General features: G+C 40.4%; 1 long non-coding RNA gene across 1 annotated transcript in view; it reads left to right on the forward strand.

Moving 5' to 3' along the window:
• Positions 1–23,366, forward strand: part of LOC133251000 (uncharacterized) — a 529,862-nt gene extending 506,496 nt beyond the window's left edge. The window contains exons 4-5 of the long non-coding RNA XR_009737479.1: positions 10,459–10,855; positions 22,842–23,366. This is a non-coding gene — a long non-coding RNA (uncharacterized LOC133251000). The remainder of the gene's footprint in view (positions 1–10,458; positions 10,856–22,841) is intronic.
• Positions 23,367–23,907: the final 541 nt, after the last annotated feature.

The following is a 23,907-nucleotide window of genomic DNA, read 5'->3' on the forward strand; positions in this document are numbered from 1 at the left end:
GGGGATCAGTGCTGGTGCCTGACTCACATTCTCGGACTCATTTCTTTTCTGGTTTCTCCAAAAACCACAAAGTCTCAAATGTGTCCCATTTCTTGAAATGAAGAATTGTAGATGACCAGAGAGTTTTGTTGACACAGAAAAGGAGAATTCAACAGAAAATTGCTCAGTTCCCTTTAGAAGTCAGCTTCATGCTGTTCTCATCAGTCAGTCCACTGACAGATGTGTCTCAATATCAGACAGAGACCACAGTAAAAAGATGCTGTTTATTTTTAAATCATATTGTAGGTGTTCTTGCCAAAGTCTCTTCTGAGTGATCAGAGGCACTACAACTCTTTGAATTACAATCCAAGAAGTAAGAATCACTAACTGGATGTGCTAAAGACCTTCTCACTAGCAATTTAAAGAGATTAAAATGTTGATGGAGAAAGATGTGTTTAGAAATCATTGAAATGATAGATATTTTTTTTTTCCAGAGAGGGATATCCTTTATTCACTCTTTTGTAGTTAGTTATGGTCTGATGGCAGAAAGTGAAGAGGAACTAAAGAGCCTCTTGACGAGGGTAAAAAAGGAGAGTGGAAAAAGCTTGCTTAAAATTCAACATTGAAAAAAATAAGATTATGGCATCCAGTCCCATCACTTCATGGCAAATTGAAAGGGAAAAAGTGGAAGCAGTAACAGATTTTATTTTCTTGGGCTCCAAAATCACTGCGGACAGTGACTGCAGCCATACAATTAAAAGTCGCTTGCTCCTTGGAAGGGAAGCTATGATAAACCTAGATGGTGTATTAAAAAAGCAGAGACATCACTTTGCCAACAAAAGTCCATATAACCAAAGCTATGGTTTCTCCTGTAGTTATGTACAGATGTGAGAAAAGTGAAGTGAAGTCACTCAGTCATGTCCGACTCTTTGTGACCCCATGGACTGTAGCCTACTAGACTCCTCAGTCCATGCAGTTTTCCAGGCAAGAGTACTGGAGTGGGTTGCCATTTCCTTCTCCAAGGGATCTTCCCAACCCAGGGATTGAACCTGGTCTTCCGCATTGCAGGAAGATGCTTTACCGTCTGAGCCACCAGGGAAGCCCAGATGTGAGAATTGGATCATAAAGAAGACTGAGCACCAAAGAATTGATGCTTTCAAATTGTGGTGTTGGGGAACACTCTTGAGAGTCCCTTAGACTGCAAGGGTATCAAACTGGTCAATCCTAAAGGAAACCAACCCTAAATATTCACTGGAAGGACTGATAATGAAGCTGAAGCTCCAATACTTTGGCCAGCTGATGTGAAGAGCTGACTCTTTTCCTCATCAGAAAAAGACCCTGATGCTGGGAAAGACTGAAGGCAAAAGGAGAAGGGGGCCACAGAGGAAGACATGGTTAGATAGCATCGCTGACACAATGGACCTGAATTTAAGCAAACTCTAGGAAATAGTGGAAGACAAAGGAGCCTGAAGTGCTGCAGTCCATGGGGTCACAAAGAGTTAAACAGCTTAGCGAGTGAATGACAGTAAATGGTCTGATGGAAATCAACCGCAGAGGCAGTTCAGTGTAGCCTAATGGTCATTTTCACAAGAATAAACCAGACCACTTGTGGACATAGGAATTACTCTCTTTCACCTTTGCTTCATACAGGATATTTTTTAACCAGCATAAATTGTCTGGCAAATCTTGATTTATACTATATATGGGAAATTGTTCTTCCTAGAAGGCCAAAGTCATAGCTTGTCCTTAACAACTGGCTAAAAACCTTTTCAGTGGACAGGGCCCATCCCTCCCTCTATCTATACTGTGCTTTCTTCCACAAAGCTTTCCTCTCCGTTTAACACCCATGAAGCTATTCCTCAGCAGCCCAACTTTCGAGCAAAGAGCTTGTCTGTTTGCAAGATGCAAATGCCAGGTAATTCTGGGGTAGGAGAGTCCAGAAGATGTCTCACCCACAGGATTTGTGCAGAACAATGGGTGACTCAGTCTGAGGAAATATTGATCTGAACTACTGGCTCCAAATTTCCTGCAATTCCTTTAGAGTGACCTAGACTTAATCTGCACTTGGGGCCTAAGGGTTCATCCAAGATGGACAAAAGATCCAAATTAGTTCCAGGAACTGATAAGAGATTGTACGAAAACGGAGACCATCAGTTTGCTAAGGCCATTTTCCTCATGAAGCACCGTTAGGAAGGAAGCCAAACTTTGTTTCCCAGCATTTTCTGTTCCCATCCATCCACATGGGCCTTAAATTTCTAAATATGCAAAATATGGTTATTTTTATGAGCTAAACAAGTTCTAAAGAGCACATATGTCTTATTAAGTGAAAATTAGTATTTAGTATTCTACACTGGTTTAAAAATTAAAGAATATTTTTTCTTTAGTCCCAAGAAGGGGGTAGAGAATTAACTGTTGAGTTCCTATGGTGATTTAAAAACATATTAGATTTTTATGTTATCTCATTTAATTCTTGTAACTATTCTGCAAATTGATTACATTGTGTTATTTAATATTAAACCCCAGATAGTATCTACTGTATGTCTTCTCTATTGGAGGGACGATGTTGCAGGTGCTGGGGGCTTTGTGATCCCACCAGGAATAGTCTGATGGGCAAGACAACATGAGTGACTCATTGCAATTCAAACAGAAAGATGCCATAACAGATAATATACAGAAGGCTGCAGGAGCATGCATTTTAAAATTTAAATTTCTTCAGTGTATGCACAATGAAACTGGTAGACCTACACCCAAAAACAAATTCCAAAGTAGCTGCAAAAAATTCTGATAGTTTGATACAATCCATTTACTAAAAACACAGGTAATTTACTAGGAATATAAGCTGCTCTTTTTTTTTTTAGGGAACAAATGAGAAGGTTTCTGAATCTTAAAATGTTCTAAAGAGACTTCACTTATTTATTCATACTCCCACATTCTTTTAAAAATAATTTAACATCGTTTACAAAAGTGCATGCAATAGTACAGGGTAAATTAAAATACTCAGTACCAAAAATGACTCTATGTCATTTTTTCCTCTTAATATACATTTCCTGTTCCCCACAAACAACTGTTTCCTTTTTTTCTGGTTTCAATTCTGTTTCAAGTCACTGCGGCTAACCTAGGAGACAGGGTTTCCTCTGGAACTTTCGATGCCTTGCACAGGCCTGAGACTGCTTGACTTGTCTCCACGTGGGGTCTGTGTCACCTCTTCCGTGAGTACAAGTCTCCAAACTACTTAGGCAGGAACTTCTCTCCCAGACAAATGTGTTTATCAGAGAGCAGTTGGATTGCATGTACGGAAGCCTCAACAAAGAGGATGTTCCATCTCAAATTTATGGCCTCTTGGCAACCCAAGTATGCATATGACTCTCAAGATGCCACAGCGTGTCAGCAACCACAGTCGCTGATGGGAACAGGCTGGGCATCTGCTTATTGGTACTTCCTGGTTGAAGTATGACAATCAGTGCCTTTTTTGAATTTGTGCAGCTTTTGGATTATTAATTTCAGGATGGGAAATCATTCATAGTCTTAATTTAAAGAGGAAACCATTAGAGTAGAGGCTGTAGCTATAAATCAATACTAAAGATTTTTCTCTGAAATATGATGTTTCTACCTGACTCTGAGATTGGATTTTTTCCCCCCTTTCATTCTTGAGCTTTTGCATTTGACTTAACATACTGACTCCGTCAGGTTCTTGTGGTGAATTGATAATGAAATTAGGGGAGACAGGGTCCATTGACTTAGAAGACCTGTGCCATTCGTTAAGTCTTCTCTCTGTTTCTGCAACTGGCTTGACACCTGCTTAGTCACCTTGGTTTTAGCCCTTGTCTCTGACACTGACACTTGAGAGAGCAGAGCACAGAATGGAGATGAGGTAGCATGGTAAATAGATGTTATAAAAGAGACAGAGGTGAAAATCAATACTTCCGTTAACATCTAAAAGAGGCTTTTCAAAGAACATTTATATATGTAGCTGATGTTCCTTTAAGGACTACAAATTATGAGACTACCACTGTGGTGTGATTTTATTTTCCTTTTATTTTGACAAGAAATTTCACCAGTAGACTTTAAAACTAAAACAAACAACAAGCAAAAAAGAAACCTCTGCCTAGGAAAAATATTGAAATAAAGGTTACCTTTTTCAAGAAAGTAGATATAATAAAAATTCAAGTTATATCCATCAAAATTATTACTGATGTGCAACAAAGCAGATATTTTTCTTGAAGTGTACTGTAGTAGACATTGATTTGTACATATATCTCCTTTATAAAGATATTACTTTTTAATATATATAGGCAATAAATTGTTAATTTTCTGTTTTTAGTTTTGTTGTATTATCCTCTCATCCTCAGATCTAGGTTTAATTCTTGGCTTCTGCATTCCCTGCCCTATGACTTAGAGAAGACAGTCAACTTTTTTTTAATGCGTTTCATTTTCCACGTGTGTAAATGTACTGGGAGGAATAAATGACAGGTGTCTGTAAGTGCCTAGCACAGGGGTGCACAGTGGAGTTTCAGTGGCTGCTACTCCCCACCTCCCCCACTCTACTCCATTTTCCATTTCCCCCACGTGAGATCCCTCACCACTTCTGCTTTACCATCTACACTGCGTACCTGCAGAGGCACACCTCTGATAAAGGGTGATAGAGTTCAGTGGCTTCAGATGAGGGACTGACCTGGTGACCTCCCCTCCTGTGGAGGAGGCCGCTACCACTCCTGCTCCTCTGTCATTCTTTCCCAGAGCCTGTTGCACAGGAGCCAAAGCTTGCTAGGATCACTCCCCATCATCAGGCAGGGTGGGATTTGGGGAGTTTCTCTGCTTCTGGGAACAGAGGTCTTTGACTCAGGGGGTCAAAGAGATGTAGATTGTCAGCTTGGATCGGAAGGATGCACAGTTCCTCTAAACTTGGTTCTGATCTTCAAGATATGGCAGATTTAGAATGAAGTGTTGCAAACCTTTGGAGAAAATGAGAGCTTCTCAGAATTCAAATGAGCAAAAGCCAGGAATGTTCATCATGTCTGACAGGCATCCAAGACTATGGAAAAGCAAATTTCAAAAAGTTCAAAGAGCATATTTGCTTGGTCTCATGGCCAGAGGGTTTTCTAAAAGGGTGTAGATAGGTCCAGAAGGAGGAGAAAATAAAGTTATAACTATAATCTAACTATAATAAAAAAATGAGTCGAATAGGGAAGAAAAACTATAGAAATCAATTATGGTGGCACAGAGCTCAGATTTTTAAAAGCATGTTTGAAAGATCAAAGAACTTGTAGCCAGGAACAAAAGCAATGCAGTATCACAAACCTAGAGGAAAAGTGTCATAAAGAATAAAGTAAAAAATAAGGTCAATTTCACTAGGGGAAAAAAAGATAACAAAAAATCACTTTCCGCAATGTGTAAGGAGCAAATAAGAACATGGAACTGTTAGTCACATTTCTAAGAGATTATGATGTAATGTTAACAAGACAAAAAGAAAATAGAATTACTCAGCTCCTATTTTGCTCTGTCTTCTCTACCAGAAGAATGACCTTCAGACTGAAAATGTAAAGATGCCTGGCAGATGTGCCTGAAGACTGAAAACAAAACGTGTTAAATGCCAAGCAGGGAGCCCCTGAATGATTTTCCACAGGAAATGCAGCCATGTGAAGGATCCCAGAGATGAGGTCAGCCAGAAGTGGGCCACTGCTGCAACAGTCCCTCCCAGAGGTGATGAACTGAAGGGAGGCCGTGCAGAGGGTCAGAGAAAGGAGGCCTAGTGATGGAATAACCCACTGCGGATGCTCTAGAAAAGATGAGGATTAGCTGCTTGGGATTTCACAGATCTTCTGTGATAACAGAAAACAGAACGAGGAGAGTGGAGAATGTGGGTGGAGAGCAAGCACAAGAACCTAGTCCTAGACGCAGAAAGTTGAGGTATGTTTAATACAGGGAGAAGGAAGATTTTCCAGAATCATACACTGAAATAGCTGGATATGAAGTGGACGTGGAAGAAAGGATAAAGTCCAAAGGGTTTATTCAGTTCAGTTCAGTTGCTCAGTCGTGTCCAACTCGTTGTGACCCCATGAATCACAGCACGCCAGGCCTCCCTGTCCCTCACCAACTCCCGGAGTTCACTCAAACTCACGTCCATCGAGTCAGTGATGCCATCCAGCCATCTCATCCTCTGTCGTCCCCTTCTCCTCCTGCCCCCAATCCCTCCCAGCATCAGAGTCTTTTCCAATGAGTCAACTCTTCACATGAGGTGGCCAAAGTACTGGAGTTTCAGCTTTAGCATCATTCCTTCCAAAGAAATGCCAGGGCTGATCTCCTTTAGAATGGACTGGTTGGATCTCCTTGCAGTCCAAGGGACTCTCAAGAGTCTTCTCCAACACCACAGTTCAAAAGCATCAATTCTTCAGCGCTCAGCTTTCTTTACAGTCCAACTCTCACATCCATACATGACCACTGGAAAAACCATAGCCTTGACTAGACGGACCTTTGTTTATTACCTATCAGAAAACCCAGAATGAGGGCTCTGCATCTGTTGCGTAGCTGGAGAGGAATTGAAAGAAAAAAAAAAGTACTGGAGTCATTCATGTATTTCGCTCCATGGAAACCATGTAATTGGCATATACAGCTCAAACCTAACTGAATCAGGGGTTTTTGTGAATTTCTTTGTGCTTTTGTGTGGGATTGAACAGTTAATTGCTTTATTGACTATGCCAAAGCCTTTGACTGTGTGGATCACAATAAACTGTGGAAAATTCTGAAAGAGATGGGAATACCAGACCACCTGACCTGCCTCTTGAGAAACCTATATGCAGGTCAGGAAGCAACAGTTAGAACTGGACATGGAACAACAGACTGGTTCCAAATAGGAAAAGGAGTACGCCAAGGCTGTATATTGTCACCCTGCTTACTTAACTTATATGCAGAGTACATCATGAGAAATGCTGGGCTGGAAGAAGCACAAGCTGGAATCAAGATTGCCGGGAGAAATATCAATAACCTCAGATATTCAGATGACACCACCCTTATGGCAGAAAGTGAAGAGGAACTAAAAAGCCTCTTGATGAAAGTGAAAGAGGAGAGTGAAAAAGTTGGCTTAAAGTTCAACATTCAGAAAACTAAGATCATGGCATCCGGTCCCATCACTTCATGGGAAATTGATGGGTAAACAGTGGAAACAGTGGCTGACTTTATTTTGGGGGCTCTAAAATCACTGCAGATGTGGATTGCAGCCATGGAATTAAAAGATGCTTACTCCTTGGAAGGAAAGTTATGACCAACCTAGATAGCATATTGAAAAGCAGAGACATTACTTTGCTAACAAAGGTCCGTCTCGTCAAGGCTATGGTTTTTCCAGTGGTCTTGTATGGACGTGAGAGTTGGACTGTGAAGAAGGCTGAGCCCCGAAGAATTGATGCTTTTGAACTGTGATGTTGGAGAAGACTCTTGAGAGTCCCTTGGACTGCAAGGAGATCCAACCAGTCCATTCTGAAGGAGATCAGCCCTGGCATTTCTTTGGAAGGAATGATGCTAAAGCTGAAACTCCAGTACTTTGGCCACCTCATGTGAAGATTTGACTCATTGGAAAAGACTCTGATGCTGGGAGGGATTGGGGGCTGGAGGAAAAGGGGACAACAGAGGATGAGATGGCTGGATGGCATCACTGACTCGATGGACGTGAGTTTGAGTGAACTCCGGGAGTTGGTGATGGACAGGGAGGCCTGGCGTGCTGTGATTCATGGGGTCACAACGAGTCGGACACGACTGAGTGACAAAACTGAACTGAACAGTTAATAGTAAAACTATTGAAAATGGACAGTACCACTCCTCCTTGCATTATTAAAGGCAAAGTTATGGATTATTTTTTTAATATTTTAATGTATTTTATAGTTGATTTACAAGTATAGTTGATTTACAATATTGTGTCAGTTTGGGGCTATTAATTATTAAATTGAAGAGTGTTAATTCTAAGAAAGAAAGCTTCATGGTCCCACCAGAGCCTCATAATAAGGCTTCCTAAGGCAGACAAGGGATCAAGGAAAGCTTCCCCAAGGACATGACGTATGGGCTGAAAGCTTACAGACAGTATATCTTAGCCTGAAGAAGTATTGCATGCACTGGGAGTGTTAAGACTTCATTTAGATTGGGCTATCTCACTTTGAAGAGGAATATTGCCAAACTGAAGCTCTGTCATATGAGGAACCAGAGGCAGCAAGCCAGGAGTCACCAACTTAGGAGGAAAGCTGTTTTATCAATTCTGTGTGGCCTCAGAGGAAGAATTTACTTCATTTCTGAATTAATCTAGCATCAAGGTCAAACTTAGAGGCTCCAGACATAAATATCTGGATTTGAGTCCTGGATCTGCCATGGATAACAGCAACAATAACATATATTGCATAGGACTGTTGAGAGGATTAAATGAATAAACCCATGTCAAGGGTCTAAAACAGTGCCTAGAACATAGCAGTCACTCAATACATATCGGCTACTAGTATCACTAAACAGGTATTGTTGTTGTGAGTTGCTCAGTCATGTCCAACTCTTTGCAACCCCATGGACTGCAGCATGCCAGGCTTCCCTGTCCTTCACCATCTCATCTCCTGGGGCTTGTTCAAACTCACATCCATTGAGTCAGTGATGCCATCCAACCATCTCATTCTCTGTCACCACCTTCTCATGCCTTCAATCTTTCCCAGTATCAGGGTCTTTTCTAATGAGTTAGCTCTTCTCATCAGGTGGCCAAAGTATTGGAGCTTCAGCATCAGTGCTTCCAATGAATATTCAGGACTGATTTCCTTTAGGACTGACGGGTTTGATCTCTTTGCAGTCCAAGGGACTCTCAAGAGTCTTCTCTAGAACCACAGTTCAAAAGCATCAACTCTTCAGTGTTCAGCCTTCTTCATGGTCCAACTCTCACATCCATAGATGACTACTGGAAAAACTATAGCTTTGACTGTATGGACTTTTGTTGGCAAAGTAATGTCTCTGCTTTTTAATATACTGTCTAGATTTGTCATTTTCTTCCAGGGAGCAAGCCTCTTTTAATTTCATGGCCACAGTTGCCATCTCCAGTGATTTTGGAGCCCAAGAAAATAAAGTCTGTCACTTTATTTTATATTATATAGTTCTTATTTATATTAGATAATGACATGTAGGTATATATCATTATATAATAGAATGGTATAGCAATCCAAGTTGTTGAGCAAAGTCAACTGCATTATTTGGGGGAAAAAAATAACCTAAAGTGTTTAGCCAGAGATTAGATGATCATCCGGAAGAAACCAGGAAGAGCTGATACCTGCCGTGAGTAGGCAGATACATTGTATGACATCTGGTCTTTCTGACTTTCAGATTCCACAATTTCATGTGTAGAAACTGGGTATCCCAAGAGTTCTTCATTTCAAGTAATAGATGTGTTCCTGGTAGCAAGTGATCAAATGTCCTGTGGCACTTTTCTTGTCGGGAGAAAATATCTCTCTTTAGGTTCATAAGACTATAGATCCTCAATTAGGACATAGCTGTGTGTTTCAATCTGTGTTGAGTCAAATCTCATGGAAAACTCTGTTTTCAGTTTAATAAGATGGAAACAAAGGCTACAGCATTTTTAATAGGCGTTCATTCTAAAATGTAAAATGAGGGAATTTTTAACCACCACAACCATCTTTTAAACACTTCCTGTTAGTAAAGTGACTGTATTTTAATCGACTCAGCAAAGAGCAATAAAGTTAAAAAGTACAGATTTTTTTTTTCCTTTCAAGGCCTTTCCTTAAAATCCTTGATCTCAGTGAGACCACTAGTAATCTGTGAATTATCTAGGTTCTCAAAATGTAGAAAAGAAAGAAAAAATTTAGAGGAAAACATTGGCCCATTTTCCTGAGAATTCAGCCAGGCTGATTTGCTCAATGGCTAACGAGTAGCAGCAACTACACTAAATACCAGAATGGTCAGTGCAATTAATGCAATTAAAGTAATTAGTCCTGGCAGCTGTAAGGTCAAATAGAGGTGGCTTCGTAACAGCAATCTGCCACTGCAAAATTACTGACATTTCCAACTAAATTATATTCTCTAAATTGTTGCCTTAATGCTAAATAAATAAAGTTATGCTAATGTAGAGACTGATTACAGATTGAAATTAGCACAATTGCTTGTTATACAGTCTGCTAGGGTTAACATTTTTTAAAAACATAATTAATGGCCTTTGCTTACTGTCTCTGGTTATAGATCCTGCAGCTCATTTGCATTCTTTTGCAATATGCTGACAGTGCTAAATGTCTAAGAAGAAAGATCTCATCTGGAGGCAGAAAATGCGTTTTGCACATCATGAAGCGAAAACTTGTTATGGTTTTAGGCCAGCATTAATAACAAAGATGACCAGAAAGAGAATGGATCAGAATGAAGCAAGAATCCGTTTTGCTTTTCAGTCTTGTGATCCGAGCCTTTTCTGGAGTCAATGTGAAATGTAATTGCTCTTTTGACCTCTATCTTCTCTCTCCCCAGGTCTGAGGAAGAGCTACACTGGTTGATTATTGCAGGAATGAAAGGCACTCTGACCTTGTCGACCAAGCGCCTTGCGGCTTTCAATGTTGCCCATTATACTGAAGGCAGGCAACTCCTGGAGAGAGGCGGAATCGACAGGAGAGCTGCTCCCTGGGCAACCTGCCAGAAAAGGCTTCAGCAGCCGCAGTTCAGACACCGCCAAACAGCTCAAGCAGCAAAGGAAACGGTTGGGGGAGGTGGGGAAGATGATGAAGGAAAGACAGAGTATATAAAAATATTGTCAGCACACAGTTTAAAGAGCTCTCAGGCATCTATGCTATAGGGCACCTTTTGCTAACACCGCCCCTCATCATCTGCCTGAACTGAAAGCCAACCTGGGAAGAAAGAAGCAACCAATGTAAGTGCAGCTATTCATTTCCTAAAATAGGCTGTCCCTCACTCCAAAGGGTTTCTGATAATACTCCTATGTAAATCAGAATGTACAGTGTGTTTCCAGCAAAAAGTGGGTCAGGGTATTTAGTTACAATAATTGTTCTAGAGTATAAATTATTCTCTACCAACCTAGTTGGGTTATTTTTAGAATGCATGGTTCACAGAAGGATTAGGGTACAACAGGCTGGCTCCTTCCAGCTCTCTAGTTAAAGCCTGCGTGTCCTTTGCATCTCTGCTAGTTCTACTCCAATCAGTTCTATTCAACACAATTTTATCAAGCATTTATTATGTGCTTCAGCACAGTGGAAGGATAAATGACATGCAGAGTGTGCCTATGAATTAAGGCGACTGGTCGACCAATCAAATGCAGAAGTGGTGCCATTTCTTTCGTCACTTCATTTCATTCATTGAGGGAAAGCACAGAGGCCCTGCTGTGAGTGCCAGAGACATTGGTGTTAGGTTTTCTAGATTCTGACATTCATTTAAGTCTTACAGTAAGCTTTAGATTCATATTGTCAGCCCCACTTTAGGAAGAGAAGATTTACTATAGTAATAAAGTCTTTGGAACCTAGAATTAGCCAGACTTGGGTTCAAAATCAATTTTGTTACTACTCAAAATCTGTGCAATGTTGGAGGAAAAAAAAAAATCAACCTATTTCTGGGCTTTGGTTGGCCTAATTCCTATCGTGAGGGAGACTAGATGGTACTAAGACCCTTTCCAGCTGTGTGGTTCTATAAGAAAGAGTGCTCAGCAAGCACACATCCCAGATTTTCTGGGAGACCCCACCGCAAAATATTATGGCTCATTTTGCCTATAAAATTATTTATGCCCATCAATTGCTGAATCGCCATCACCTGATTTTTACATTGAAAGAACCGTCAGAGGTAGGAAAAGAATCATGCAAAAAAACTGAGAAGAGTGGTGTTAAAAGATAAATTTCAAAGAGAGGTAAAATCATGACCCTCATACAGATACAAAAATGAGTACATATTAAAGATTTGGTTCTACTCATTAATCAAAGACCGATGTTGTAACAGCTTCAAGAGAATCTGAAGAGACACATTTCAAGATCAGGAATATTGAAATGAGAATGCAAATAGAACAAAACTGGTTATTTTCCAGGGGGAGTGGAGAGAAATCAATTGAATCTCTACCAGACCGGGAAGCATTTGCATGTCTGTCAGTTACCTATAACATACAAGTTGTAAAATAGCTCAAGGACGGTGAAGGCTAGAATCAGGTAACAGGAAGGGTGTGCCGGGTACAGACAATGCAGTTTCCCATGAAGCACACTTTTTTTCCTACAGTGGAAACAGCTTCATGTGAACTATGGCATGTCATTGTGATTTCTGGTTCTTTGATGGCTGTCAGGGGAAGGGTCTCAGTCGGGGCTTGGGTGTGAACAAGAGTCACCTGGGGAATTCCAGATCAGAATCACACCTCCAAACTGCATCCAGGGTTCTAACAAATGTTTAAACTATTAGATGGCTTCTTCAGCTGCTTTTTGAGGTTGAAGTTATAACTGAAGGAGACCTTGAAATTCAGTTGTGTGCAGTATTTATAGATGTGATATTTCTTCTTGCTCCTTTGAGGAGCCTTTTGGACTTTTCTTGATGTGGTTTAAGGGTCATGAAACTGTTAAATGTTTAGTTAAGGGCTAAAGACCAATGTGAAGCAAAGGCAAGGCAAAGTCAAAAGGAGAAAAATAGGGATTAAAGAAATAAAAAGAGAGAAGAAAGCTTTTTCACAGTGGGTTTGGTGCCAGAACACAGATGTCATGAAAACCACCACTAACCCTAAGCCAGAATGGGAAAAGAATAGACTCATAACAACATGATCATCACCGAATACATAGATTTGGGGAAGTCTACTATCTGATCTATAAATGAGTAGGGCTGACCAAAAAAAAGAAACTATCAGAAAATTTGAGGATTCTAATGAGAAGGGAAAGGGCTCCTTGAAGGAAATCTGGGTCTTAGATAAGACTGAAATCAGTTTTTTCACCTAAAAACTGAAGGTGAGCTTGGTCTTACCATTGATACCTTCCTATGGAAATTAAAACCCAAGAAGTATTTTGTGACCATCACTGATGCCCCAAGACACAGAGACTTTATCAAAAACATGATTTGGGGCAATCTCTGCCTGACTGTGCTGTCCTGATTGCTGCTGCTGGTGTTGGTGAATTTGTAGCAGGATCTCCAAGAACAGGCAGATCTGTGAGTCTGCCTTTCTGGCTCCCACACTAGGTATAAAGCAACAAATTGTTAATGTTAACAAAATGGATCCCACTGAGCTACCCTATGGCCTGAGGTGATACAAGGACATTATAAAGGAAGAGTCAGAACCACATTAAGAAAACCTGGCTCAACACCAACACAGTAGCAGTTATGCCCGTTTCCTTTGGGATAGTGACAACATGCTGGAACAAAACGCTAACATGCCTGTGAAGTCTCCTATGAAGATGGCAGTGCCAACGGAACCACACTGCTTGAGGCTTGGGATTAAGACTTCCCTGGTGGCTCAGATGGTAAAGCGTCTGTTTACAATGCGGGAGACCGGGGTTCGATCCCTGGGTTGGGAAGATCCTCTCCTGGAGAAGGAAATGGCAATCCACTCCAGTACTACTGCCTGGAAAATCTCATGGACAGAGGAGCCTGGTAGGCTACAGTCCATGGGGTTGCAAAGAGTAGGACACGACTGAGCGACTTCACTTACTTACTTACTTCCCAACTCATCCAAGTGACAAGCCCTTGCCTCTGCCCCTCTAGGACAGCTACAGAATTGGGAATATTGGCATTGTCCCTGTAGGCTGAGTGGAAGTGACTGGTGTTCTCAACCCTAGCATGCTAGTCACCTTGCTCCAATCAACTGAAGTCAGATCTGTTGAAATGCACCACGAAGCTTTGAGTGAAGCTCTTCCTGGGGACGGTGTGCGCTTCAATGTCAAGAATGTGTCTGGCAAAGATATTTGTCAAGGCGATTTGTCTGGTGGGACAGCAAAAGTCATCCACCAGTGGAAGCAGCTGTCTTCATGGCTTGGGGGATTATCCTTGACCATCCAGGCCAAATCAAGGCTAGCTACACACTGGTACTGCATTGTCACACATCTCGCATTACTTGCAAGTCTTTTTCCATTTTAATTTATTTCTAAAAACCCAATACTGTATTGTAAACATATTGAATTAAGAGAGATATAGTTATTTCTAGTTCTGAAAGGAAAATTGGTGAAAATGCCATTCAACTAAAATGAAATGTAAAAGAGAAAGAAAAACATGAAATGTGGAGAACTTCATGGTGGTCCTAGGATGACTGTGCAAATCACTAACGATTGAGAGCTTGGCACCAAAATCTCAGCCTCTGTACGCTAGAGCCAAATCAAATCTCAGAGACAGAATTTGGGGTGAAGTAGAAAAAAATAGCTTTATTGCTTTGCCAGGCAAAGGAAACACAGAGAGATCCTGCCCTTGAGATCTTTGTGTCCCAACTAGATGAGGACATGAAGGACCTGATGGGGAGTTTTATAGCATGGTTTAAGGGTGGGGTTGCCTCAGGTGGTTTCAAGGCTGTTCTTCCCTTGATGAGAAACTTCTAATCTGCCCTTTTGAACTCGGGGAAGGTCATGGAGGCTAGAGTCTTACCTGCAAGAAACGGGGGACCCCAAAAATAGTTTCAGAAAAACTTTTGGGGGTCCCCCAAAAAGCTCTCTGTGTCCAGGAGCCCGTATGGTACCCCTCTTCACCCTCTGTTTCAAGCTAAAATGGAGGAAAGATGGGTTAGGGTCAGGGCACACTAGACCTTCTGTTTAGTAAAGCTTTATAACCTCCCAAGATACTATCCCAGAGTCACTCTTGAAATAAAATTTGAAGAAACTAGGTAACCCTCACACTCAAAGAAGTTAACTCAAAATGGGAGGCAGCATTATCTTGACCAAATCCTTTGAGAACTGTGGAATGTCTCAAACCAGGAAGGAGGGCCTGTGGATTTTTGACATGACAGTGTAGCTGGGCCAGCAAACTCCCAGGTGGCAGGGTGATCAGTAGGCTTGGATGAGGCAGAAAGGGTTAAAGCAACCAGCACCATGGAACAAATGAAAGAATGCTGCTTAAGCCTCTCTGCAGTCAAAGTTGCCCATAAATTGCTTGGTGCTACAGAAGAGTTTCTTTCTTTTCATTGTTTTAACCTAGGGGGTGAAGAAAAATAAATCAATGTCAGATTAAAAAAAAAAAAAGTTTCTGGTAGCTCCACACAATATATTAAAAATGAAAATACTCTTTTGCTTGTAGGGAGGAGAGAAAGCCAATAATAAAACTTAGTGAGGCTTCCTTCTAATAGTACACATTGTTTAAAAGGAACTTTAGAGCTATTATCCCTCCTGTGATCTTCCCCCAAAGCTACAAAGTGTACAAAATCTACCCATATTGCATTGCTTTCTAGCTGTCATGTTTTTAATACTATCATACACACTGTTCCAAATTTTGAAAAGCCCATTCAGTGTTTTATACAAAAGCAAGTTACCAGAAATGGGCGCAGAGCACACTACTAAATATAGCAACACGATTACTGTCATGTAAATTATCTCCTCTACATAGCGCTAGAACAATGAGATAAAAGGTTTATCTTGACAAAGTTTGAATAAAGTAGAGGTGGAATTGATTCAGACTCTCCATAACTTCTCCATCCGCAGACAGTGGTCGGGGGAGGGAGGAAGAGCTCCTCTAATTTCAGTATCAGCACGTCCTTCCTGTTCATTTGCATTTGGGGAGTTTTTCCACAGTGTATTCATTTGCCAGTGAAATAATGTGTCTCTGCGTGATCAGATAAGAGAGGGATAGAATTACTAATGATGAAAGGCAGCACAAGGGCAAGAAAGCAGAGCAGCCCTTCCTTTTCTCTCCTAATCTGGATGGATCTGAATTTCAGCCATCTCATTTTTTTTTTTTTCTCATGATGCTGGTGGGTCCGTTTTCCAAAGCTGGGTTAAGACACTGCAAATTGAGTCCTTTTTTTTTTTTTTAAGTGCTATTCAAAGAAGGAATGTGATGTCATTGTGCTGACTGGCTGTTCTATTCCACTGTTTGTATGTACTTGTCAGTTAATAAATTGAGGGCAGTTTAAATCAACTGTCACTCAATAAGCATCAGCTGTTTTCCAGGTACTATAGAAATAACAACACAGAGGTCTTGTCCTTTAAAAAAGAATTTTAAATAGAAAGAAAGCTTTAATTCACAGAAATGTTTAATGGTAAGAGTAGTGGGATGTTACTAGTAGCAGAGTCATCAGACGAACAAAGATAGAAATGTAAGTTAAATCAAAGATGTGGAGCTGATATCTTATTGGGTACTGTCTTTGGGTAAATGTAGGGTTTACCCAATGCGCTCATTGGACAGCAGCTCAGTGTTCCCTAGGACAAGCCAAGGTCAGAAAGCCAGCAGTGGGCACTGGAGGTGGAAAACAGAACAGTGACTTTTGAGTTTGAGAGTCCCTGGCCTGAAAACTAGACTATTACCCTGGCCCTTGTTTTTCTTTACGGCAAGCTTCAAAAAGTCTCTAGAAAAGGAAAATTGTGTCCTTTTAGGAAAAATGTGAGAAAGCAACAGCATGATGATCAGCACTTCAGTGATACAGGTAAAACAGAGACAAGTTTAAACATTTTTACATAATGAAGAGACCTGGGACACTTTTTAGAAGTAGCTTGTAAGTATGAAGTACCTAGTTGGCTGGCCCGACTTGGGGAGGCTTAGCTCCCTTTCATCTATTGCCCGCTGCCCTTTGGGGCAAGTACTTCCCTAGAATAAATGAGGTCTCTGGCGTGAGTAAAAACATGCCAAATTTGAAGTTGCTCTGCTCTAGGTCACCCAGAAACACCACAGCTCTGAGCTGGCTCCTAATCCACTCTTGCTTCCCCATGCCAGCCCACAGAGGTTAAGCTTGTTTGTTACTGAAACCCACTGAGCTGACAGTGACACCCTGGGCCTTGTCACCCACCGAAAGCAAAAGGGACTATGAAATAGCCACAGTCTCATAAAGAAAATAATGTTTCTTTAGTGGAACATTGCTGTCCACAAAGGAAATGTAGCTCCTAAATGGGAGAATACTTTCCAGGATTATTTGTCTGGAAGGTGACAATGTTATAGCAATAATCCTAAAAATGAGAATGCAATTATGAAGGAATGTTTTGCAACTCTGCAACCCCATGTTCTAAATGTATTCATTTCCCAAAACTGTCAGAACATATCTCAAATTAGACTAATGCACAAACCAAAGCAACACTGTCCCACTGATTTTCAACCCCAGATCCCCATCGCACTGATGGAATGAGTTAGAGCGATGACAGAGGAGACAAGGAAGGGAACGGAGGGAAACTTGGCTAAGGTAGACTGGGTATGGACAGGAGGGACAGTGATGGAAAATTATATATCGGAACTAATGCCTAAATTTCCGGATGGAATGGCGGTGTTTTTATTGAAATAGAAATTCTGCAGGATGACTATATTTGGAGGAGAAAGACCATCATGGAGAAGAACCAGAAAAGAGAAATATCCTAAAAACAAGAAACAGGAACAACAGACAGAACCAGGACCCAGAGGAGATAGTTAGGAACCAATTCCGCATAGGAGTTGAAGGATTAACTTTAGAAAGAAAGGAGAGATACTGTTCCTCTAAACTAGGAAACATCTTGCTCTAAGTTGGGAAACTCCTTCCTTTAAACTCGGAAACTAACATATACTGATGGCTTTGCCGGAACCTAGCATGAGGCTTCAGCACTTTCTCATGTGTTCAGAGGCTGTTAAAGAGAGCAGGCTAAAATCCTATAACAGCCTTTATTCTCTCGTGTCTACAGGACAAGGTTACTGGCTATGATTTTTTTTTTTAAGTTGTGATCAGATTAAAAAAGATGGATACCTTTGAGGGTGTATATTGAGGAAGACGAAAGGAAAATGACTAAGGAAAAAAAGGAATGCCGGGTCGTATTGACAGCTGGATGTGCACAGGTCAAGATCTTAATTTTTTTAGACAAACTAAATGCCATGTAACATAATCCAGTGAATATATCAATTAGAATGGGAAAAAAATGTTTTCTTCATTTTTAAAATGGTTATATTCTTTAAAGCTAGGCTGAAAAAGAACAGAGAAAAACAAAGTCACTAGCATATTTTCGCACCAGTGCTTGAAAGAATGGAGGGTTCTTAAATCCATGCCCTTCCAAGGTCAATAGGTTAAACACGAGTCTGTGTTACATGGGTTCAGAGTCCCTGCAGTGTTCCCAAGGGTTTAATCCTACAAATTGGCAACTCTGGGAGACAGAATTCTTGCCTAACTCCATGCACTCTTTTCACAGGTGTTTTATGAATCTCTGAAAGGTATAGTACACATGAATAAAAGAAATCTAGTCAAATTTCCTGAAAATGTTCCATATTCTATCAAAAATAGCTATAGTAAACTCTCACAACCCCAAGTTGAATAAATTGGCTCCTTGAATTTAACAAGCATCTACTCCCCACTCCCGCCATGTGAATGAAGCACAGTACTGGGTCCTGGGGGGTGGATACTATGATGATGATGATGATTTACAGGGGAGGGGGGACAGATGATTATAAGGTTTCCTCATGGGGGACTTCCTACACACCAAATACTGTTCTAAGCTCCCTGCATGCATCCATCTCAGTAAGTGCTTACTTGTAACAATCTTGCCACATGGGTCTAATCCGTGCAGTACAGAAGTGGAAACTAAGGTATGTTGGTCTCTGTGTCTGCCTGAGGCTCCAGGTAGCAAAAGTCAGACCTTGAGGAAAGGCCACTTGTCTTTCCCTTGCTTCTCCCACCCTTACTTTCAAAGTGGTAGCAGTGACGTTGAACTCAGAAGTTAACAGGGAAAGAAAGTGGACTTTTACACCAAGATTAGGTATTGCGACAATAGACCGATTCTTTATTATCATATTAAATCCTATCAGATGAAGTTATCTTGTCATAAAAATATATCTAGAAGTGTAACAAGCAGTCTTGAAAAAAATTATCTTTTGATGGTTGATTATATTGGTTGATGGGTAACTGCTGAAGTCAGTTGGAAGCAACATATACACAAGACAATCTTTTTTTCTTTTTTTTAACTTTAAAATATGACAGAAGTGTGAGTGCTTCTGATGAGAACTTGAAAGTGTGTGAAAAAAAAAAAAGTATGTTTGCAAGTATTCTAATGGGATAATTTGTATTTCGAGTCTCTTTTAATTTAAAAAAGAGGAAATTATGTCTACTGGAAATATCCAGAAACATTGTATACTTATGTCCTATGATAGTTTTAGGAGATTTTCTATTATCAACATTTTTAAGAATCATTTCCATATTGGAACCATTCCTTCATTAAACCGTCCATTGATCATTCCGTTTAATTTCTTATAACCCCACCAAAAACATGTCAGTTACCACTTGCACCTCAAGGAAATATACAAATTTGTTATACCATCTTTAGAGAAAAGCTTATAGATTTTTTAAGTGTTTATGATAAGTTTATTAACATTATTTAAATAATGACATAACCAGTGTTGATTTGCTACCACTACCTTGGAAACGTTTAAACATTATTATAACTTAGCTCCACATTCCAGTTTTATCTCCAAAATTAATGCTTTTAAGCTCAATTTATGCCTGTCAACAAGTAATGATCAGAGATGTAAGCTGGCTCATAATCCAGAGGTACTAGGTTACAATGTGTTACCATGGAAACTGTGTTTTATTGCATTTTCTCTTCTTGATTTAAGGCATTTGACAATCACAGCAACTGTTTGCCAGTCTTCTCACATCATAAAAAATTCAAAAACACAAACAACCAGTATGGAAAAGAAAAGAAGTTGGCAGGGAGATGTCAGGGATCCTCCACTGTCCTTGGACCTCACTAGAAACAAAAAGGGAATGACAGCCTTATGTTTAACATGGACCTTTTGTGAATAGTTTATCTCTCAGAAAGTCCAGGAGTGTTGGAAAATTCAATCAGTGGTTAGTCATAGAAGGGACCTGTCTGCCTGGGGTTCATTTTGTTTATTGCATCATATATCTTTTATGATCACTGGGACTTTAGACTGAAACAGCATTTTCTTTAACAAGAGCCATGTTTCCGTTAACATTGTTTATTGTATCTGAAACATTACTCTTTGAGTCACAGTACATCTTCTATCGAGCAAAGGTCTGCAACCGAATCTTGCATGAATGTGTTTATTCGGAATCTAGAGTTTAAAAAAGAGAGAGAGAGAAGAAAGAAGGTTACTGGTCCAGTTCATGTAACATTAATCACTTTGCAGTGTTCAGCTGAGGTCATTGCCACATTCCTAGCAGTATTAAGGCAAGTCAAGATTAATCACGTACGTTAAACCTTGGAAGGAGAGCACATGAAAGGGATCTCAAATTAGACATTTCTTGAAAAAGAAGCAACTGTGGCAAAATGGCTAACTGCAGCTTGACTTTACAACGCGCTTGCTTTTGCTACATGGGGTCAATACCATCTCTGAATCGGTAGTCATCCTTCTTCCTATTTCTGCAAGTTTATAGGTCAAATTTAAGTTCCTTCAGAGCATTCCAAATGAAGACTCATTCACTAAACAATTTTTTAGTACATGCTAACCAGCAGGTAGTTCCAACCAGCTCAGAACTGTCCATGCAAAGTCAAACCAGACATGGTCCTCCCTCTTCTGCTCCCTCCAAGAACTACATGACCCACCCAGAGAGATGAGTACCAGATGGGCACAGTGTGAGCAGAGTTTTGTGGGAGTACAGAGGAAGGAATCATTCACTGTGGTGGGAAGTCAGAAGAGACTTTACTGACGTTAACTCGACAAGGGGAGAAAGGTAAGCAAAGAAGTCCAGGCGGGAGACCTGGTGAGTGCTCCCAGACGAATTAGTCATCTGATGGGACTGGAGCAGAAGCCTTGTGTGGAATAGATGAAGGGAGCAGCACAAGAAGAGATCGTACAGTAAGTCAGAGCTAGACTGCAAAATCTCTGAATATGTACTTCATTCTGAAAGCAATAAGAAGTCTTTGAAGAATTTTAAGTAGGAAAATGTAAAGAACCAGATTAAGTTAGAAACTGAATACAATTTGGGGTGAGGGCAGGTTGGATGGCAGGTTCATTAGTAAGAAATTAGAATCACTGTCCTCACAAAGGAGAATTCAGTCATCCATGAAAGTGATAACAGCTTATGTTTGGCCATAGAATGGAGAGAGACATATCTTATGAAACTAGATGTGACAGGAATAGTCACCTGAGTTCCTGAAGGGAGCCGAGGATGGATGATGGAGAAAAAAGAATCCATGATGGTGCCAAGGGATCTATCTGGGTTGAATATGCAGATGGTAATGTCATTAGCCAAAGCATCCAAGGTCATGAAAACATTAAAATGGTGATTTCTATTAGGATGCTGTACATACTACATAGCATTGATGAATGATATTGGGACTGGATATGCTGATTTGGGGACCATTAACTTATACCAGGTTAAGTCATAAGGGAAGATGAGAGTGCCTAAGGGGAGAAAGTAGGAAAAGAAGGAAAGACAGTCTAAGAAAGAGTTTCTGGGAGAGAAAGTATTTCTCAGTTCTGTAATAGTTCTCACATTGTGAAAAAAAACATGAGAGGCTTGAGGAATTTTTATGTTTTGCTCTATCTAAATAAATAATAAACTTGGCATATAGCATAATGTCTAAGAGAGAAAATATAAAAACATATATTTGGTTAAAAATATTTTACCCCTGGTTGCATATGTGTGTGTATATATATACATATATATATATTGCAATCTGTATTTAAGATGCTAGTGGGCTCATATTTAGAAAGAAATGTTTCCTATAAGAGCCTAATATTATTTTGAACCATTGCAACTTTAAATGTATATAATATGCATATTTAAACATGTTCTTATATTGTATGTGACAGATTCACATACTTCCCACATCACCATTGTACAGTTTCATTAAAGATTTATTTTTAAAATGTTTTATATTCCCATAAAAAGGAGAAATTAAATCATAAAAATACATACAAAATTAGTATTTATAGTCTAACCACTTCTCTCACAAAAAACCATTAGAGTTGGTGGCTGTCTTTACCATGTTGAATAAGGAGAGAAGTTTCAGGTAAGAGCTTAGTTTTTGCTCATGGAGTTTCATATTTCAAGGACTAAATTTTTCTAATAACATGGATATAACAAATGTGAAATACAGACAAGTTGCCTTCTGGTAGAGGAGAGGGTTGAAACTGTATTCATCTATGTTCAGCCTCACCTTTATTAATATTGAAAATTCAAGAATTGGTTATCATCCAGTATCAAGAAATCATTGGAAAAATTATTACTATGTATAGAACTCAGAAACACCATTTGGGGATTTACTGAAATGTTTGGCATGAGGTGATCCTCCAGAAACCTACTGAGGGATAGAAAGTGTCATCCAAAGACTCAGACCTTCTGTGTCCAAGGCAAGGTTCACTGTACACCCAGCACATGTACACAGCTTCCCATTTGTCTGAATGCCTGCTGTGCTTTGCACATGCTAACCCCTCAATACACTTGCACTGAACACATGGTACCCTGGGCTTCTCAGAGAGGGCCAGGCTCCATCAGACATGAGTCCTGCTGCCTCCAGACCGTTCTTCAACCACCTATAGGACCAGACCAACTTTTAGGGCCACAGAGACTTAATCTCTGCCTCTTTTGCCTAATATGGTCCTTCTTCTTCCTCCTCTTCTTGCCATGCCACATGGCTTGTGGGATTATAGTTCTCTGACCAGGGATTAAACCCTGGGCCAAAATTGTGAGAACACAGAGTCCTGCCCACTTTACACCAGGGAATTCCCAAGTCTCCTCTTCTTATTTTAATCCCTATCAAAAATAAATAAATGCACGATTATCTGCGATCATGATTCCAGAGCTCACCATTCTTCCTGCCCCTCTGTTACCATTCTAGCTACTGCAGAGGAATCCTGCCCAGCAGTCCAAGAGCAGAAGGGCTGGGACTACTCTTCAGCCTAAGTCTTATGTGGTTGTCTTGAGGTGTCTTGAAAAGAGTGGAAACAGACTTCTGGAAAAAAGGTATTGCATTTTCTAGAAACTGAAAAAAGTGGGTCAAAGGCTTTTTCCAAATCTAGGACAAACCTATTTTTTGGCTAAGGACTTTATAAGACATTGCTCCATTTAACAAGCAAACCGCCTTGCCACATATCTGGTTCCTCTGAGAGAACTGTTCTCCCTAAGTTTGGATTATTGCTAAGTGTGTGATCATGCATTTTTTCACTCACATAGAGTTTAACCTTGCCAATAGTTCTCTTGGGACGCTTTGGGAAAATTAGTGTACAGACTGGCAAGTGAATAGATGGTGCGGTTAGCAGACCTGAGTTGGAACCCCAGCTCCAACACTACTTCCTGTGAGGTGTTGAGCAATTCTCTGAACCTCTCTCTAGCAATCACTGATTTATTACTGTGTAACAAAGCAGTCCAAAATTTAGTAGGCTACAAGTAATAGCGCTTTGGGGTTTTTCTGGCTTATTATTGGATGAGTCAGAAATTTGGACCAGGTTCCACTGGGGAGTTCTTTTTGGTCTCTCTTGGGGGTCACCCATTCAGTTAAGTCAGACAGTGGCTCAGATGGGGCTGCCTAGTCTCAGATGGTCTCATTTACACATTCGGCTGGAGCGCCTCCTTTCTCAGCCCCATTGCCGTTCTAGCAGGCTAGCTTACACTTGTCCACACGGTGGACTCAGGGTTGTAACCACCACCCAGAGAAAGCAAGGTTATGTACAAGCACTTTCAAACCTCTGCTCCTGTTTGTCATGTTCCATTTGCCAAAGAAAGTCTCATGGCCAAGCCCAAATTCAAAGAGTAGAGAAATGAACCCTACCTCCTGTTAGGAAGAAAAGCAAAGTTACTTTGCAGAAAAGCATGAGTATGTGAATGGGAGGAATTATTACAGCCACCTTGCAAACAAACCCCATTTTTTTCACTGTGAAATGGAAATAATAATATATGGAATATAA

The sequence above is a fragment of the Bos javanicus genome, chromosome 7, assembly GCF_032452875.1.
Source record: "Bos javanicus breed banteng chromosome 7, ARS-OSU_banteng_1.0, whole genome shotgun sequence".
In the NCBI taxonomy this organism is placed as follows: Eukaryota; Metazoa; Chordata; class Mammalia; order Artiodactyla; family Bovidae; genus Bos; species Bos javanicus.